Genomic DNA, 15,674 nt, shown 5'->3' with positions numbered 1-15,674 from the left:
TAATATCCATTTGAGCTCAATACAAGACAAAGCAATTAATAATATCACAATATTATCACCTCCTTCACAACAACATTGTAGAACTTTAAAAGCTTAAAACTAAAAAACATTGATTGAATCATGTTCATGTTTACTTTGCTCTGTTCCTGTTCATTTTTGATATCATATAGGTGATAGGTGATTGTACACCCTCCTCTTCTCTTAGTGAGACTAGAATGCATCTTACATTTTCTAATGAGATTAACGTTGTAACTCTATCCTCCTTAATAAATAAGTCCTTTGTTCTTGCTTCATGTAAAAACTCAACCTTGTGTCTGAGCAAATCCTAGCTCTGTTAAATTGAAGGTGTGTCTGGGATGCATACTTTCAAATTTTAATAAGAAATTTCTCCGGTTTGTTTTTTAAAGTGAAGTATTGATTGATCATGATCTTTTGATCAAACTTCAAAGTTAGGTCCAAAGGAATGAAACCTCTGTTTGAAGTTTCTACAGTAAAGGACTGTAGAAAGGGACTATTCTTAAATAATCCTAATACTGGGTTACAGTCCTTCCCAGATGAAGCTCTTCAGATGAAAAGAGCATTAGATTTGTAAAATTTGATATTGCTATATTGACTATGTTTGAAAAAGAACTCTCTTAATGCATCTGTTTGCCATATTTTATTTATCTTTAAAAAGCACCTTTATCGCTACATTAAAAAAAACAGCCTAAGATATCATAAACTTCTACTTAACTAGCTAGTTTGAGATGGCCCTTTGTTTTTGGGTTTAGCTCCTGCCAAAAAAATATTTTAGCTGCTTGTTGATTAGGAGCGGAGTATCATCGAGTTGTTTACATTAGAACATTAGAACTTAATAAGTTAATAAAAAAACTTCCTCAAGTGTCCACTTTCTAAGAGTATGGGGGGACTATCCCCCATAGGGGCATGCAAAAAAAATGCCATGCCCAACAACAACTTTGAAATGAAGACAAGCTTCTGTGTTGTAAAGCCAACCTCTGTAATTATGTTTTATACAAATCATCTTGAAAGTTTTACACAGCTTTATAATTTTCAGAGATTTTCTCACCGTTGTTAGAAGTTATCATAGGAACAGGGTTGTTGAAAGCTCAGAGCCAGGTTGGCAGGTATGTTTACAGTGCAGGAATCCAAGCAGGCATAGTAGCATAGTAGCACCTCCTTGTGATGGATGGAATCAATGTCACTTTGCATGTGGAGCGCTTTCGTAGTGGAACTTCACAGCTTCTTCAGATTTCAATTATAGTGATTTTAACACATTTTTTACAAAGCAGTTTGGGGCAAACAATCAGAACAACATTTCAAGCTTGCATCAAGCACATAACACGCATAAACTACAAAACGTAAAAAAAAAACCTAGCTTGAAACCACATAAAATTGAACTGTGACGTCCAATCCTGCTCAACAATTCAGTCACGTTGTAAACACGATATTTCATCTGATATAAACAATGTATATATATACAAAACAGTAGCGATACTCTAAAGCAACCCAGTATATGTAAGCACTTGGAGCACTTTAATTGTCAATAATAATTACTAATTTGATTATCAATTATTTGATGTTTGCAGCTTGCCCCAAACTTTTGTATAAAAATGTGTTCCCTTTCCACTTATAATTGAATTCTCAAGAAAGTGTTTCCACTAACAAAAGTTTTTTTGCTTGGTTTTTTTTTTAAATAAAAAGACTATTTCATTTCATTCTGGAGTGTGATTCATTTCTAGTGATTTAAAAAGAAAGTCCCATTGTAGTGTGTCAAACGCTTTTTCAATATCTAAGGCAATTATAAGAGCCTCTTGATTATCCCTGTTAATGAGGTCTATAAGAGTGAGAATCTTGTAAATGTTGTCGTGTTTGTCTGTTATAAATGAAGCCTGTCTGGTCTTCATGTATGATATTTTTATGGATTTCTTTATCCTGTTTACTAAGATTGATGTAAAGATTTTATAATCATTATTAAGGAGAGAAATAGGTCTATGTGAACTACATAAAGTGGGATTTTTATTTTCTTTTAGAATAGGAGTGATCAAAGAATACTTCCAGGAGGGTAGAATAATGTATTGAGAATGTATTACATTTAAAGCATTATGAAGTAGATTTAAGGCAGGTGTAGGTAATAATTTGTATATTTTGTTTATAATTCCATGTATTCCAGTGGCTTTATTGTTTTCACTTTGATTCTATCACCTATTTCTTTTAATGAAATTTGTTGTTACAGATCTAGTTTCACTTTCTCAGGTAACATATTTATGTTAGTTAAATTTGTATCTATATCTAGTGCATTTGTGTTTCGAGATTCACGAGTTTGGAAATCAGAATAGTGGTGTTTAAATGGTTCAAGAATATCACTAATATCTGAGACTACTTTGCTATTTTTTCCCTTCATGTAGAATTCTTGTGATACTATTTTCCATGATTTGTTTTTTAACCCTCATTGATAGCTTATGCATGTGTTTAGGTGACATTGAATATGAGTTAACTTTCAATTTTTCTAAAGCCAAATTGGTCTTGTGTGTTAATATTTCATTATATTTTTTATTTAGCTGATCTATACTTTTTTCTCTTTGTGACAGTATCAGTTGAAATATCTAGGTTTATGTCAATTAATTGTTTTTCTATATTTTGCAATTCTGATTCCCACTCTTTTATTTTGTTTTTGTACCATGAAAAAGTTTTGCCTTATAAATATGCTTTTAATGTATCCCATAAAGTTACTATATTTGTGTCTTCCAAGTTATTGGTTTCTAAAAAAAAAAATATTTCATCGTGTAGCCATGGTTTAAATTGTTTTATGTTAGTGATATAAGCAGGGATTCTAGTTGTTAGATTTAGTCTTTTGAGATAGATTCAAGTTTAAGAATGAGGGAATTGTAATCCAATAGATAGCATGGGGAAATGGTGAAGTTTATTACCTTCGTGCTTAGGTCTTGAGATATATATATATATATATATACATATATATATGTTGTCAATTCCAGTTTGAGTATTGAATCTGTAATCTCTATGTGAATATAATAAAGAGGTATTTTCTTTATATGTGTAGGTGTCAATCAAATTTAGGTTGTCCTTTCAATTTTTGAGAGCTTTCCCTGTTGGAGAAAAATGAATAGACCTACTGTCTGAAGTCTCAGAGTTATCTAAAATGCAGTTAAAATCTCCACCTATGATTAGAGTACCATTTTGTACTCTGTTTATTAGATTTATGTGTTTTTTAACTGTTGTCATCCCTATGCCTAGGAACCAGTAGACATTAGCTAAAGTCCAGATTCTATTGTTATATTTTATTATTACTATGGTCAATAATCCTTCCTTATCTTTATAGTTAAATATAAGTTGTCGCATGGTGATGTTTTTTCTCCATAATATTATTGTACCTCTTGTTTTTTTTTTCTTGTATGATGAGTGAGATAATATTGTAAATTCTGGGGGATTCCACATGAAATTATCATTTGTCTTAAAATGGGATTCTTGTAAAAGTATTACTTGGGCATTGTTCATTTTTAAGTATTTTAAAAGATTTGCTCTTTTCCTTCGATTATTTAATTCATTGACATTAAGAGATAATAATGTTAGTTCCATTTAATAATTACATTATAGTGTGGTTTAAATAGTATTATTATATAAGACTGAATGTTGTATAGTGTTGTTAAAGTTATTATAAAATTGAGTGTGATAGTATGTTACTCTTTCTAATTTAATATGGTGATGATATTGTATCATAGGCCAAACCATTGATAGAAGTAAAAATGTATGCTTTAGTATATGTTTCTTAAAGAATAAAATAATCAGAAGATCTATTTTCATACATGGAGTGAAGGTCACCCCTAATCTGATGGATATTGATTTCTCCATCAGATTACCCATCAATCCAAAATTAAGTCAGACAATTTGAATTGAGCTTCAGTATGAATACAGGAGAACAAATAATGTAAGTTATTAATGTAGATTAATTGGTTAATGTGTATAACAAAAAAATTGATTAATCCCTCATACTGTTGTTATGCGAGAGTATAAAAAAAATTAAAACTCAAATGTATATCTCTATATAATAAGACATGAACTATATCATACTATATACAACACATGAAAGTAATTGTTATATACTATTAACAGTATTGATTTATACAAAAACATATATGTTGAGCTACTTATATGTTATATAGCAACCTGCTTTAATACTATTACTAAGTATTTATTAATATAGAATTAAATATGAACTATTAAGCTTTCCCAGTTAAACCGCATGTCAGTATAAGGTACTGTCATTAACTTAAATATAACACATATACATATTAGAATTTTCAGTAAGGTAATATGAGTCATTTTAGATGATCTTTTTGTGAAATCAAATAATATAAAGCATGTCCAGCTTCCATATCCATCTAAATTATTATATCTACTATAATATTCAACTCCACTTTCCTTTACTTAAAAAATATGTTGAAGTATGAGAGGCTTTTATACTTTAAAGAACTAGATATTTTGCAGTGTTCTGTTCCATTATGAAGTTGTATTTTAATTTGGTCACTCTCTCTTTTCTTTCAAGTATGTACTATAGTCATGTTTATATAGGATTATATTTTCATACAACTTTAATTTTATTAGATGTATTACTGCCCCATTCAAAGAATAGACTATTGAATATCATCCCCTACTTTGACAATCCTTATATATTTTATTCAGTTTATATTTTCTGAAGTGAATAGTTATGTAAGATGTGCCACACTTTGCTTTGTATCAGTATTAATGCTTTCTGAAATATATAACTTTTAATTCAATCTATATGACTCTCCTGGATTTTTTTTTCCATTTCTCATAACAATCATTTCATCTGAATCAAATTGTCTTCTTTGAATCATGGGTTTTTCCCTTTATATTGGGGCGGCAACTCAACAAGCTTTTGAATTTCTATCATATACTCCCCACAATCACATAGCCATTGCTGATGTGTTTATCAAGCATACTCAGTGTATTCAGCCACCTCAGAGAAACACATACCACAAAAATGTGCCTATTCTGTTACATCTAAACTTGCCTCAGAGATTTATCAATATGTATATCCATAAAATTATCAACATTGCTCTGTTAGGTCTTTATCTGATTTGTGGGATGTGTTTCTCGAAGTAACCATTTGTTAGACATTCAATAGCAGTCATTTATTAATTCCTTATCTTGTGGAAGCTAGACTGACACAAAACTTGTGGGGAAAAGAGAGGCTTTTCTCACAGTATGTATAAGTAATATACTCCTCTTAGAGTTAAAATTTCCTAACTCAAAGAACTGTAATCATTTCCTACCCTTTCCAAAAGTTTCCCAACCAACTCTTTACTGACGTGCTCATGATAAGCAGGGTATCTAATCCATGCCACTGACAGGAAAGTCTTGAAAAATTCAACTGTCAAAGTCCTTCTGTTCTAATGGTTGTAGTTGCATGTTCCAAATCTGAGCTGTAATGGAATACAAGATTAGAAACATTAACATAGAATGTCTGATATTTCCAGTATCACCTCACCAATGGTGTCTATGTAGGATATATATATATTATAAAGACCCATTTTTTTTGTTACAAATTAAAGCTTCCAACATCAGATCTTTAAACCGGACACTTTAGTAAGGCTAAGATTGTCAAGCCCATATATCTTTACCAAATAATGTATAACAGGACCATTGTTATGCCTCTATTTACAACTCAATATACAGACTTTTATTTTCCATCTAAGTTGTACCCTTGTCTTACTAAAGATTTAGACATTCTTATTCAAAAGCACAGCACATAGTTTGCCCACCTCTCCCAATGCCTCTCTCACCCATTCATTTACATAACTGAAAGTTAACATTATATATGAAATTTAAAAAAAATTTAACTTCATGCTGTATGTGCCTTTGCAACATAGATGTTCTAAAATAATTCAATAAATTCAGTTTGCTGAATACTAGTTCCAATTTAAAAAAATGAAAAAAACATAGTAGTAACCTATATATTACATTTGGGATATGCCATCAATTAAGCTTGCCAGCAATTTTGACCTTGGGATTAACAAGAAATTCTTATAACATTACTCCTAACTCTCATCTCATTAGCATCATAGTTAGGGAAAAAGCACCAAACAAACCTCTCAGCACATTACTTCTGTTTTTTCCTCTTTTTCAAAAGAGCTACTTCCGAATTAGCAACTGTGTGATCACTCATGCACACACCAGTACTCTAGATCTAATGTCCCAACAACAGAAACCACCCATCATATGATACAATGTTTTGATGTTTGTGTATTTATGTATAATACTTTTAATGTGTTAATGGTAGTTAAAGTATTGAGTTGGATAATCTCATGAATGCAGAGTTTAAGCTAATATGTAATTTTCCTTTAAAATTGACTCAGAACTAATTGCGTAAATGCGTGTTGTGTTACTGCATATCAGTTTCCTTTTATTTTTTATTGATTCCTTACCTTGCAAGCCAGCATTGGGAGGTGGATGAAATCTAGTGTACTCCCCTTTTTTTTTCCTACTTAAAATGTGTCCATCTTTAAAAAGCTCCACGAACACTCATCAGAATGACGAGCAGACCACAAGATGTAGCAAGACATTAAATGCCCTGTCTACAGGTTGATAAATGCTGAAAACACTACGAGCTACCTCCTTGCTTTCAGATACACTCTATATGTACAGCATAATCTCACACCCAGTACCAATATCCCTTAACTGTCCAATTTTCAAAACTATTTATAATAGAATCCTGTCTAAAACAGCAAACTAAATCCAACCAAGAACACATTTGTTATGCAGGCTATATGCTCATTAAATGATATATTTAACAACCATCCACACACTACCTACATCTACTAAAAGACAAGAGATTTCAAGGGCACACAAAGACATCTGTTAACTCTTTTTGCTGTGCCCATAAAGCCTGCTGACTGTTCATTTCAAGATATACGATATACGAGCTGCAGTCCTGAGGGGTATAAATAGAAAGGAGAGTAGATTCTTGAATGTGCTGCATCAGAAATTGGACAGTGTTTTCCTAATTTAACTACAGTGACTCTGAAAGTGTTTTACTGTTTTAAAGAGTTGGCGCCATTAATTATTAACTGTGCAAAGGGTTGCCAGCTTGTGTATAAGTGCTCGAGATGTTTTAAAAAAGGTATATGCATGTGCAATTGTAGGAAACCATTAAAATATTAAATGTTAAAATTTTCCATTAAATTTCAGTGCCCCAAGCTAGAAAGAAGTTAACTTTTAGATATAATTATATTAAACAATCAAGAATAAAATAGTCTGAGTTAGTTCAAAACATTATCTGAAGTACATACTAAAAAAACTAAATCATATAGGAAGTAGCACAATGCAGTATGTTAAATCAATTACTATATTATTAAACCTATCATAATAATGTGTATTAGTTTGTGTGTGAACTAAAGCTTAACTATAAGAAGTATGGCCCTTTGATTGTGAGTTTTAATGAAACAATTTACTAAAACTAGACGTGCTAGATATAAATAACAAAACATTAATAAAGCATTTAGTAAATTATTTGTTAAAGAAGATTGATGATGTGAAAATACATACGTTTCCTATGTTCAGCAGAATAATACTTATGTTGTTGTAGATGCTTTGAGAGATTTGGAAGGAATAAACATTTTAGAGTCTGTTTTCTGCTTCTTTTTTTCCCACTTCCAACCAGCTGTTTTTCTCAGGAGATCTTTTTAATGTTGAAGAGCTTGAGCAGTCCATTTCATCAGGAATAGGAACTATATTGTTGTTTTTGATGAAGAAGATGGTTTCTTCAATGGTGTTGAAAGTTTTCTTTTCATTAGAAAAAAAAATTCTTATTTTTGCTGGGTATATGAGATGGGTTTTTATTTTGTTTTGTGTTAACAGTCTTACTAATGGCCAGGCTTTATTCCTCTTCTCCAGTACTCTTGAGGAATAGTCGTTATCAAATCTTATCTGATGTTGTTTATAGGTTAAAGGGCTTTTCCTCCATGCTGATTTGAGAATGAAATCCTTGTCCAAGATAAAAATTTGCCAACTATGGATATGGGAGATGTGGAAGATGAGGAAGGCATTGGTTTTCTTATTGCTCAGTGGGCTGTCTCAATGCCATTAGATAAACCTTCCTTTAAATCAAGTACTTCAGGAAGCCAATTATTTAAAAATAAAATGATGTTCTCATCCTCAGTCTTTTCAGGGAGACCAAAAATTCTTATGTTTGTCCTTCTCTCTCTATTTTCTAGATCATCAAGTTTGTTGGTAAGCCAGGTATTTTGTTGGATAAGATATTCAACTTGAGATTCTTCCACCCTGAGTCTTCCATCGATGTCAGTAAGTGAAGTTTCAATGTCTATCAGTTTAGATTGTTGTTGTTGGAGAATCTCCTTCAAAATATCAGTTTGGTTTTGACAGTTCTCTCTAAAGCTGTCCAGTTTATCTGTAAACCTGTCCATTTTTAAAGAGAGATCCTGAAGAGTAGAAGACATTTGTTGTATGTCTTTTTTCATTTGAGTGTCAGAATTCTTAGTGCTGCTCATCTCCACAAAGTTGTATTTTCTGCAATATATTTGACAGGAAATTTTTTAGATAGAAATCCTCAAAGTTGATATATCCTTAGAATAGTAAATTATTAGCAGTTGTATCTTATTTTCCAATAGATTGGACTAAATTCCTGTAATTTAGTATAGTTTGAGGAGGTCAAAAAAGTTGCTGCTAACAGTTAGCCATACAGGCTACGCCCATCGCAGTTTGACTTGTTTGGTTTGACTTGTTGTTGGGTTGGACTGAGAGGGAATTTATGTGTATCTTCCTTTTTAAAACTCTAAAACTGTAAAAACATAAGGTGTGTTTCTGTGGGGAAAAACAGAAAATGCAACATATGAAAAACTGAACTGATCATACTGTACTGTATTTCTTCGATTTTTTTTTCGGTTGCTTGAGTTCCAGTTAACTGAGAGTTTACTGTATGTGGTATGCTGAGATAATTAGTTGAGTGCTTTCTTTCATTTTAATCACAACAAACTTCTTCAGAACTGACCAGTAAATCAATTAGTCAAGTTTAAATACAAAATTTGATTAATAAATAAACCAATCAAATGTCCATTCATCTAATTATTAATACATTATTTGGACCATTACCTGGACCCCTTAGTTGTTAAGACTCCATATTTTTGAAAGACTCTTGGGAGTTCTTGGACCTCCTTAGAAATTACACTTTTACAGGTACAGAAACACTATTAGTTACCGTAGATGTAGTATCCCTGTATACTTCTGTTGATCAAAGTATGGGGATAGAAGCTGTGAAAAGTTTTTTAAAGGGACACACTAAGATTGACAATATAATGGTACAGTCCATTTGCCTTTTACTAGATTTGGTGCTGAAAAATAACTTTTTCTTATTTGATGGAAGAATATACCGTCAGACCCATCGGGTTGCTATGGATGCTAAAGTAGCACCGGATTTCGCTAATTTAGTGTTAATTTGATGGGACCTGTCCTCCCTGACCAAACTGGAGAGATTTAAATATGTCTCCTTTTATAGGAGGTTTATCGATGATTTGTTTTTTTTCTCTGGAATGGACCTACTGATGAGTTAAGTCTATTTTTGGATGATATGAACAGACACACGATGGGACTGAAGTTCACTTCAAGTGAAGTTGGCACGAATGTGCACTTCTTGGACTTCAGTATAAATATGTATCTTGAAGAAAAAAGATTAATCAGTACGGTGTTCAGAAAGGACACCTATACTAACAATTTCCTTCATTTTGAGAGTGGTTATCCTTTGTTCATGAAGTTGAACTTGGTCAGAGGACAAATTATACGCCTCAGTAGATTAATTTCAGACAACAAAAATGTCATTTGTGAGGCAAACAAACTTATTTCCATGTTTGTCCAGAGAGGGTATCCATATGAAAAACTGAGGGAAATTTTCGAGCAGATATTATTGGTTAGGATGGAAAAGTTCCCACCAATTTTAACTAGTGGGTTTATAACTTATAACAACAGTGGGAAAGTAAAAGAAATGGATTGTGCCTTCCCTGTTCCTATTAGCATTGTCTGTCACAGTATCAAACAGGTAATTTCCAACAACTGGAAAGTTATTTTGGGAAACTGAGACTTAGCTAGAGTACTAGGAGACCACCCATACTTCATTTATAAAAAAGGTTGCCAGTGTAAAGTCTATTTTAGAAATAGGAGAACACAAAACATTTAGAGGAGCCACTGGCACCTACCCATTTTATAACTGCAAACAATGCAGATTCATTGATTCATCCAAAAATATATTTTTCCACACATTAATAAAATAGTGTTCAGTAAAGGCAGATGCAACTGCAAAAGTATAGGTGTAGTATATTTGGCTACATGCTCCACCTGTCATAATTTGTATGTGGGGAAAACAACTAGAGCCATTTATAAAAGGATTTATGAACATCGTTTGGCTATTAGAAATAAAGACACTAACAATGCCTTAGCCAAACATGCTCTGGAGTGTTCTAACTTCAAGAAATTTGTATTTTTTGCGTTGGATGAAATAGATTTGACTCCATTCGTTACAGAATTCAACAATGCCCTGGAAAACAAGGAGCTTAGATGGCAGGTTTTCCTTAGGGCAGATCAGAATCCTGGTCTAAATGAGACCTTAAAGTTAAATCTCTTTTAAATAATAGACTATACTATTAAACAGTTTATTTGACAAACATCTTAATAGTAGACACACATTTGTATGTGTTATATGCTTTTTGTACATATGTCAAGTGTTATATTTCACATTTTATATTTTTGCCTTTAAGAAAATTGTATGTATTAATTAATAATTAGATGAATGGGCATTTGATTGGTTTATTTATTAATCAAATTTTGTATTTAAACTTGACTAATTGATTTACTGGTCAGTTCTGAAGAAGTGCATTGTGATTAAAACAAAAAAAGAGCTTAACTTTTTATCTGCATGGACAGTCATAATTTCGTCTTTGTTTCACTTTTTTTTCTGAAGTTTATTCTGGTTTTCATGAATTTGGTGTTTTTTACATTACTAAGTTTATCTTTTTCACCTGCATAACTTCGTTGTGGCTGTTTTCTATACAAACAAGGACTCAGTGATGCCTGCTATTGGGGAAGTGTCACCAGTTCGAGATTCGGACAGTAACCTTGATTTAAGTACCTACTATACAGCGGAAGATCTAGGTGTGATGGCTAACAATTTAACGCAAGCTATCCAAAAATCTCAACTTGTTTTGGATAGATTATTAACTGTTTTCCATTCATCTAATAATGTTGGGGCTCCTTTAAATCTGAACAGCAACAGCAGGAAGTCCTCAACTGAAAGTTCAGGAAGTGACTCCACTGTCATTGCTAGTGACTTAGTGAATTATGGAGGGTCTTTCATTAACAAAAATGTTGTTAATCCATTTGCCACATTTGTCAGTGCTTCTAACAATGTTATCAGCCTTGTATAAAGTAATGGACTACAAAGTAAGACACCAAACTGTAAGTCTGACATTTTTAATTTGGAAAGGAAACTGTTTAAATTGCATTCACTTGAATATGACAACTTTTATTTACATACTTGTATAGAACGCAAACAAGTGCCATGTGGCTTAACATGCTATAGGTTTCCAAATTGTATTAAGGAAACTGACAGCATTTTTAAAGATTTGGTTACTGTCTATAACAATGCAGGGATGAGGCTTTAAAACTGTTAATTAAGCACAACTGCAGTCAGATAACTGTGTTAAAACAAGAAATATGTGAATTGAATGTATTGTAAATCATGATGAATTTGGCATGATTAAGTCATTTTATGATGGTATTGAAGCTAAACTTCAAAAGCACATGGCAACCTTAACTAACAGAAAGTGTAATAAACTGGCTCGAGATTCTTTAGCTTATGCAAACAACACAGCATTTGTTTTGAATCAAAAATCAAACGGTCTTATCAGAAAAGGTACTACTAATGGCTTTAGAGATGTCCAGAGCACCAGAAATATTGACAAGGTGAATTCTGTTGAAAATAATCAGAATAGTAATGAAGACAGTGGAAGTGTAATAAATGAAGCAGGGGGAGGAACTAGCAGTAATAATGATGTTTCACATGATTCATATAACCCTTTTCCCCACAAGTCATCCGAGAGTCCAGGGTTGCCAGATGTCCCTATTTGGGCGGGACTGTCCCGAGATCAGCAGCCTGATCCCGAGTCCCGCCCTGCCAGTTTAAATCCCGGCCAGCCTCCGCTTTGTTTTTCTTTTTTTTTTTTTTTTTTTTTTTGATTGGCCAGTATATGAATCTTGAAGAAAAAAAAATCATCAGCACGGTGTTCAGAAAGGACACCTATACTAACAATTTCCTTAATTTTGAGAATGGTCATCCTTTGTTCATGAAGTTTAACTTGGTCAGAGGACAAATTATACGCCTCTGTAGATTAATTTCAGACAACAAAAATTTAATTTGTGAGGCAAACAAACTTATTTCCATGTTTGTCCAGAAAGAGTATCCATATGAAAAACTGAGGGAAATTTTTGAGCAGATTTTATTGGTTAGAATGGACAAGTTCCCACCAATTTTAACTAGTGGGTTTATAACTAATAACAACAATGGGAAAGTAAAAGAAATGGATTGTGCCTTTCCTGCTCCTATTAGTACTGACTGTCATAGTATCAAACAGGTAATTTCCAACAACTGGAAAGTTATTTTGGGAAACTGAGACTTAGCTAGAGTACTAGGGGACCACCCACACTTCATTTATAAAAAGGTTGCAAGTGTAACGTCTATTTTAGAAATAGAACACAAAACTGTTAGAGGAGCCACTGGCACCTACCCATGTTATAACTGCAAACAATGCAGGTTCATTGATTCATGTAAAAATATATTTTTCCACACATTAATAAAATGGTGGTTAGTAAAGGCAGATACAACTGCAAAAGTATGGGGGCAGTATATTTCACTACGTGCTCCACCTGTCATAAATTTTATGTGGGCAAAAACAACTAGATGCCTTTATAAACGGATTTATGAACATTGTTTGGCTATTAGAAATAAAGACACTAACAATGCTTTAGCCAAACATGCTCTGGAGTGTTGAATGAAATAGATTTGACTCCATTTGTTACAGAATTCAACAATGCCTTGGAAAACAAGGAGCTTAGATGGCAGGTTTTTCCTTAGGGCAGATCACATTCCTGGTCTAAATGAAACCTTAAATGTTGTGTCTTTAACTCATTAACCCCAAGTACCTTCTCATGGTGCCTCTGTGCTTAACATTGAGTGTGCCATGAGAAGATAGGAATTCCATTATGTTAACCCCAAGTGCCTTCCAGCAGCGCAAGTAAGTTTACGGCCCTAATTTGAAGGTATTTTTGAAAAATAAGTTGAGAAAGTAACTGAATGTTGTCAGTTACCTTCTCAACTTTTTAGAGTGGAGTTACCTGATGGTCCTATTGGACTTTTATAAGTAAATCGGGTGGGAATGCTCCCTGTGTATTCTTATCATTACAGCAAAGTGTTTCCTAAATGAAGCGGTGGCAGACAATCACATTCATACATAACTCATGTGTTACGTGATTTTTAGGTTTAAATCTTTGGCTTCCCTGTAGTGTTTCATTTTAGCAGGTAAGATACTGTGAAGTGGCTTCCTAAAATTAGACTGCTCATAATCACAGAACAGACATAAAAGTTTGCAAATCTCTTCACAGACAAGTTCAAGATTCTTCCGTCTGTGATCAGGACACAGGGGAAGAGAACACATCATCTTGTTGGCCACAAACCTGAAAAGGTTTGTACTACTAAGTTTCCCCTTCATTTAAAGTTTGAAAAGTCACACTTGTACAATGACCAAAGCATGTCCCTTGCTGCTCCTTGAAGGAGAGCCCCGTTCTGCTTGTACAGAGAATTCCAGATGTGCCACAAAGGTTCATAGAGATAGAACACTTCAGGGTTCTGGTTAAACATTTCACCAAAAAAAAAAAAAAAAATGAACCCGACCTCCACATAAAATAAAAGTGCTCCTCTCAGCTCATAGTACACTTGACTGGAACTTTATCTGCTGTATATTTTGATAACAAGGCCTGTAATTCCCTGCAGGTATTAACAAGCGCTCTGGATTTTTGTTACACCTGGCTCTGACGGTTGTTCCTTTTGTTTGTTTGCCATTTTTTTTTTTTTTTTATATATAGACTCTTATGGTGTGATTGTTTCAAGCACATAGATACCAGAGCAATGTGACTGTCAGGTACAGCCTCTGGGCTCCCTAAGCTGTCTGCACTTAGGGATCCTCTTTCCACAGGTCATGAGCCTTATTGTGATGTATTGCTGTGCAAAAGCAAGTGATGTTCGCTGCGGCAAAGGATGAAAAGTTTGTATTGGGTTATTTTACAAGAAATGCACTAAATCTTCAGGCAGAATGTGTCAATATATTTTTTAGTGTCCTTCTGAGTAAGTAAACATTCAACGGACATTCATGTGCATTTTTTTATGTGACAGTTGTATATCACTAGTTTTGCTAGCTAGCATTGTTATGGAACTCAGGTTGCTTTAGGGGTTAGAGTCTTGTAAAGCATTGCTACGGAACTGAGTAGTGTGTGTAATCTTCTTTTGATTCAACAACAACAAAAAAAGGTATTAAATGCGGAAAGCTGAGTATTTCACATTTAAAAAAATAATACTCTGCATTCCAGTTCTTCATTGATTGTGGCATCTGTTGACATCAACAAAAAATTGTCTGTTTTGAAAATGCCACCGACTTTGGGCTTGGTAAACTAATTCTGGCCAATACATGTTGGTGTTGAGTTTATCCAAATGTCGTTCAACAAGTTTGGCTTCACAGTGCTACTTGAAGGAGCGAGGAGCCCTTTTTGTTGACTCGCTAAAACAGCCTAAGATTCAAAATGACATTTGTGTACCATAGCAGAAGCAGGAGTGGGGATCTTTAGAATGTCTTCCCTTTTGTAGCACATATGCCAGTATGTAGGAGGTTATGTAAGTGAATTACATTTATTTCCATTTGTGTACCTGTATGTAAATGGGGTTGTATGGGCGGCCGCAGTGGTGCAGCAGTTAGCATTTCCGCCTCACAGCAAGAGGTTCTATGGTTCGATCCTTGGCTAGGGTACCTTCTGTGCGGAGTCTGCATGTCCTCCCTGTGGTCGCGTGGGTTCCTCCCACAACCCAAAGACATGCTGTAGGTGGATTGGACACTCTAAATTGGCCCTAGGTATGAGTGTGTGTGTGTGTGTGTGTGTGTTTGCCTTCTGTGAAAGGTTGGGTGCCGGGATGGCAACTCGACACTGTAAAACTCCACTGCCAATCATGAGCGGACAGGTGATCCACTGTGGCGACCCCTAACCGGGAAAAAGCCAAAAGAAGAAGAAGATGTAAATGGGGTTGTACAAGCCCATAGACTATTTGAGACATTGTCTACTTTCTTCATTTAGTCTGCAATAATTAGGTGTGGAGACTATGGCAGAAAAAGATGGTGGAGAACTTGGTTTGCCTGTTGTTATACTAAGAGGCAACCCTGCAAGTTATCGTCAGCAATGCAACATCACAAGCTGATGAAAAAGGTCCCACAAATAGTTAATGTGGACGATGTTATAAACTAATGCCTATGTCTCTGTGATACAATAGAGCTTTACATTTGTGCCCACTGTTGTCCTTCCACAAATTACAG

The sequence above is a fragment of the Protopterus annectens genome, chromosome 2.part2, assembly GCF_019279795.1.
Source record: "Protopterus annectens isolate FY-2018-M chromosome 2.part2, PAN1.0, whole genome shotgun sequence".
NCBI classification, from domain to species: Eukaryota; Metazoa; Chordata; order Ceratodontiformes; family Protopteridae; genus Protopterus; species Protopterus annectens.
Note: the sequence above shows the minus strand (reverse complement) of the source record.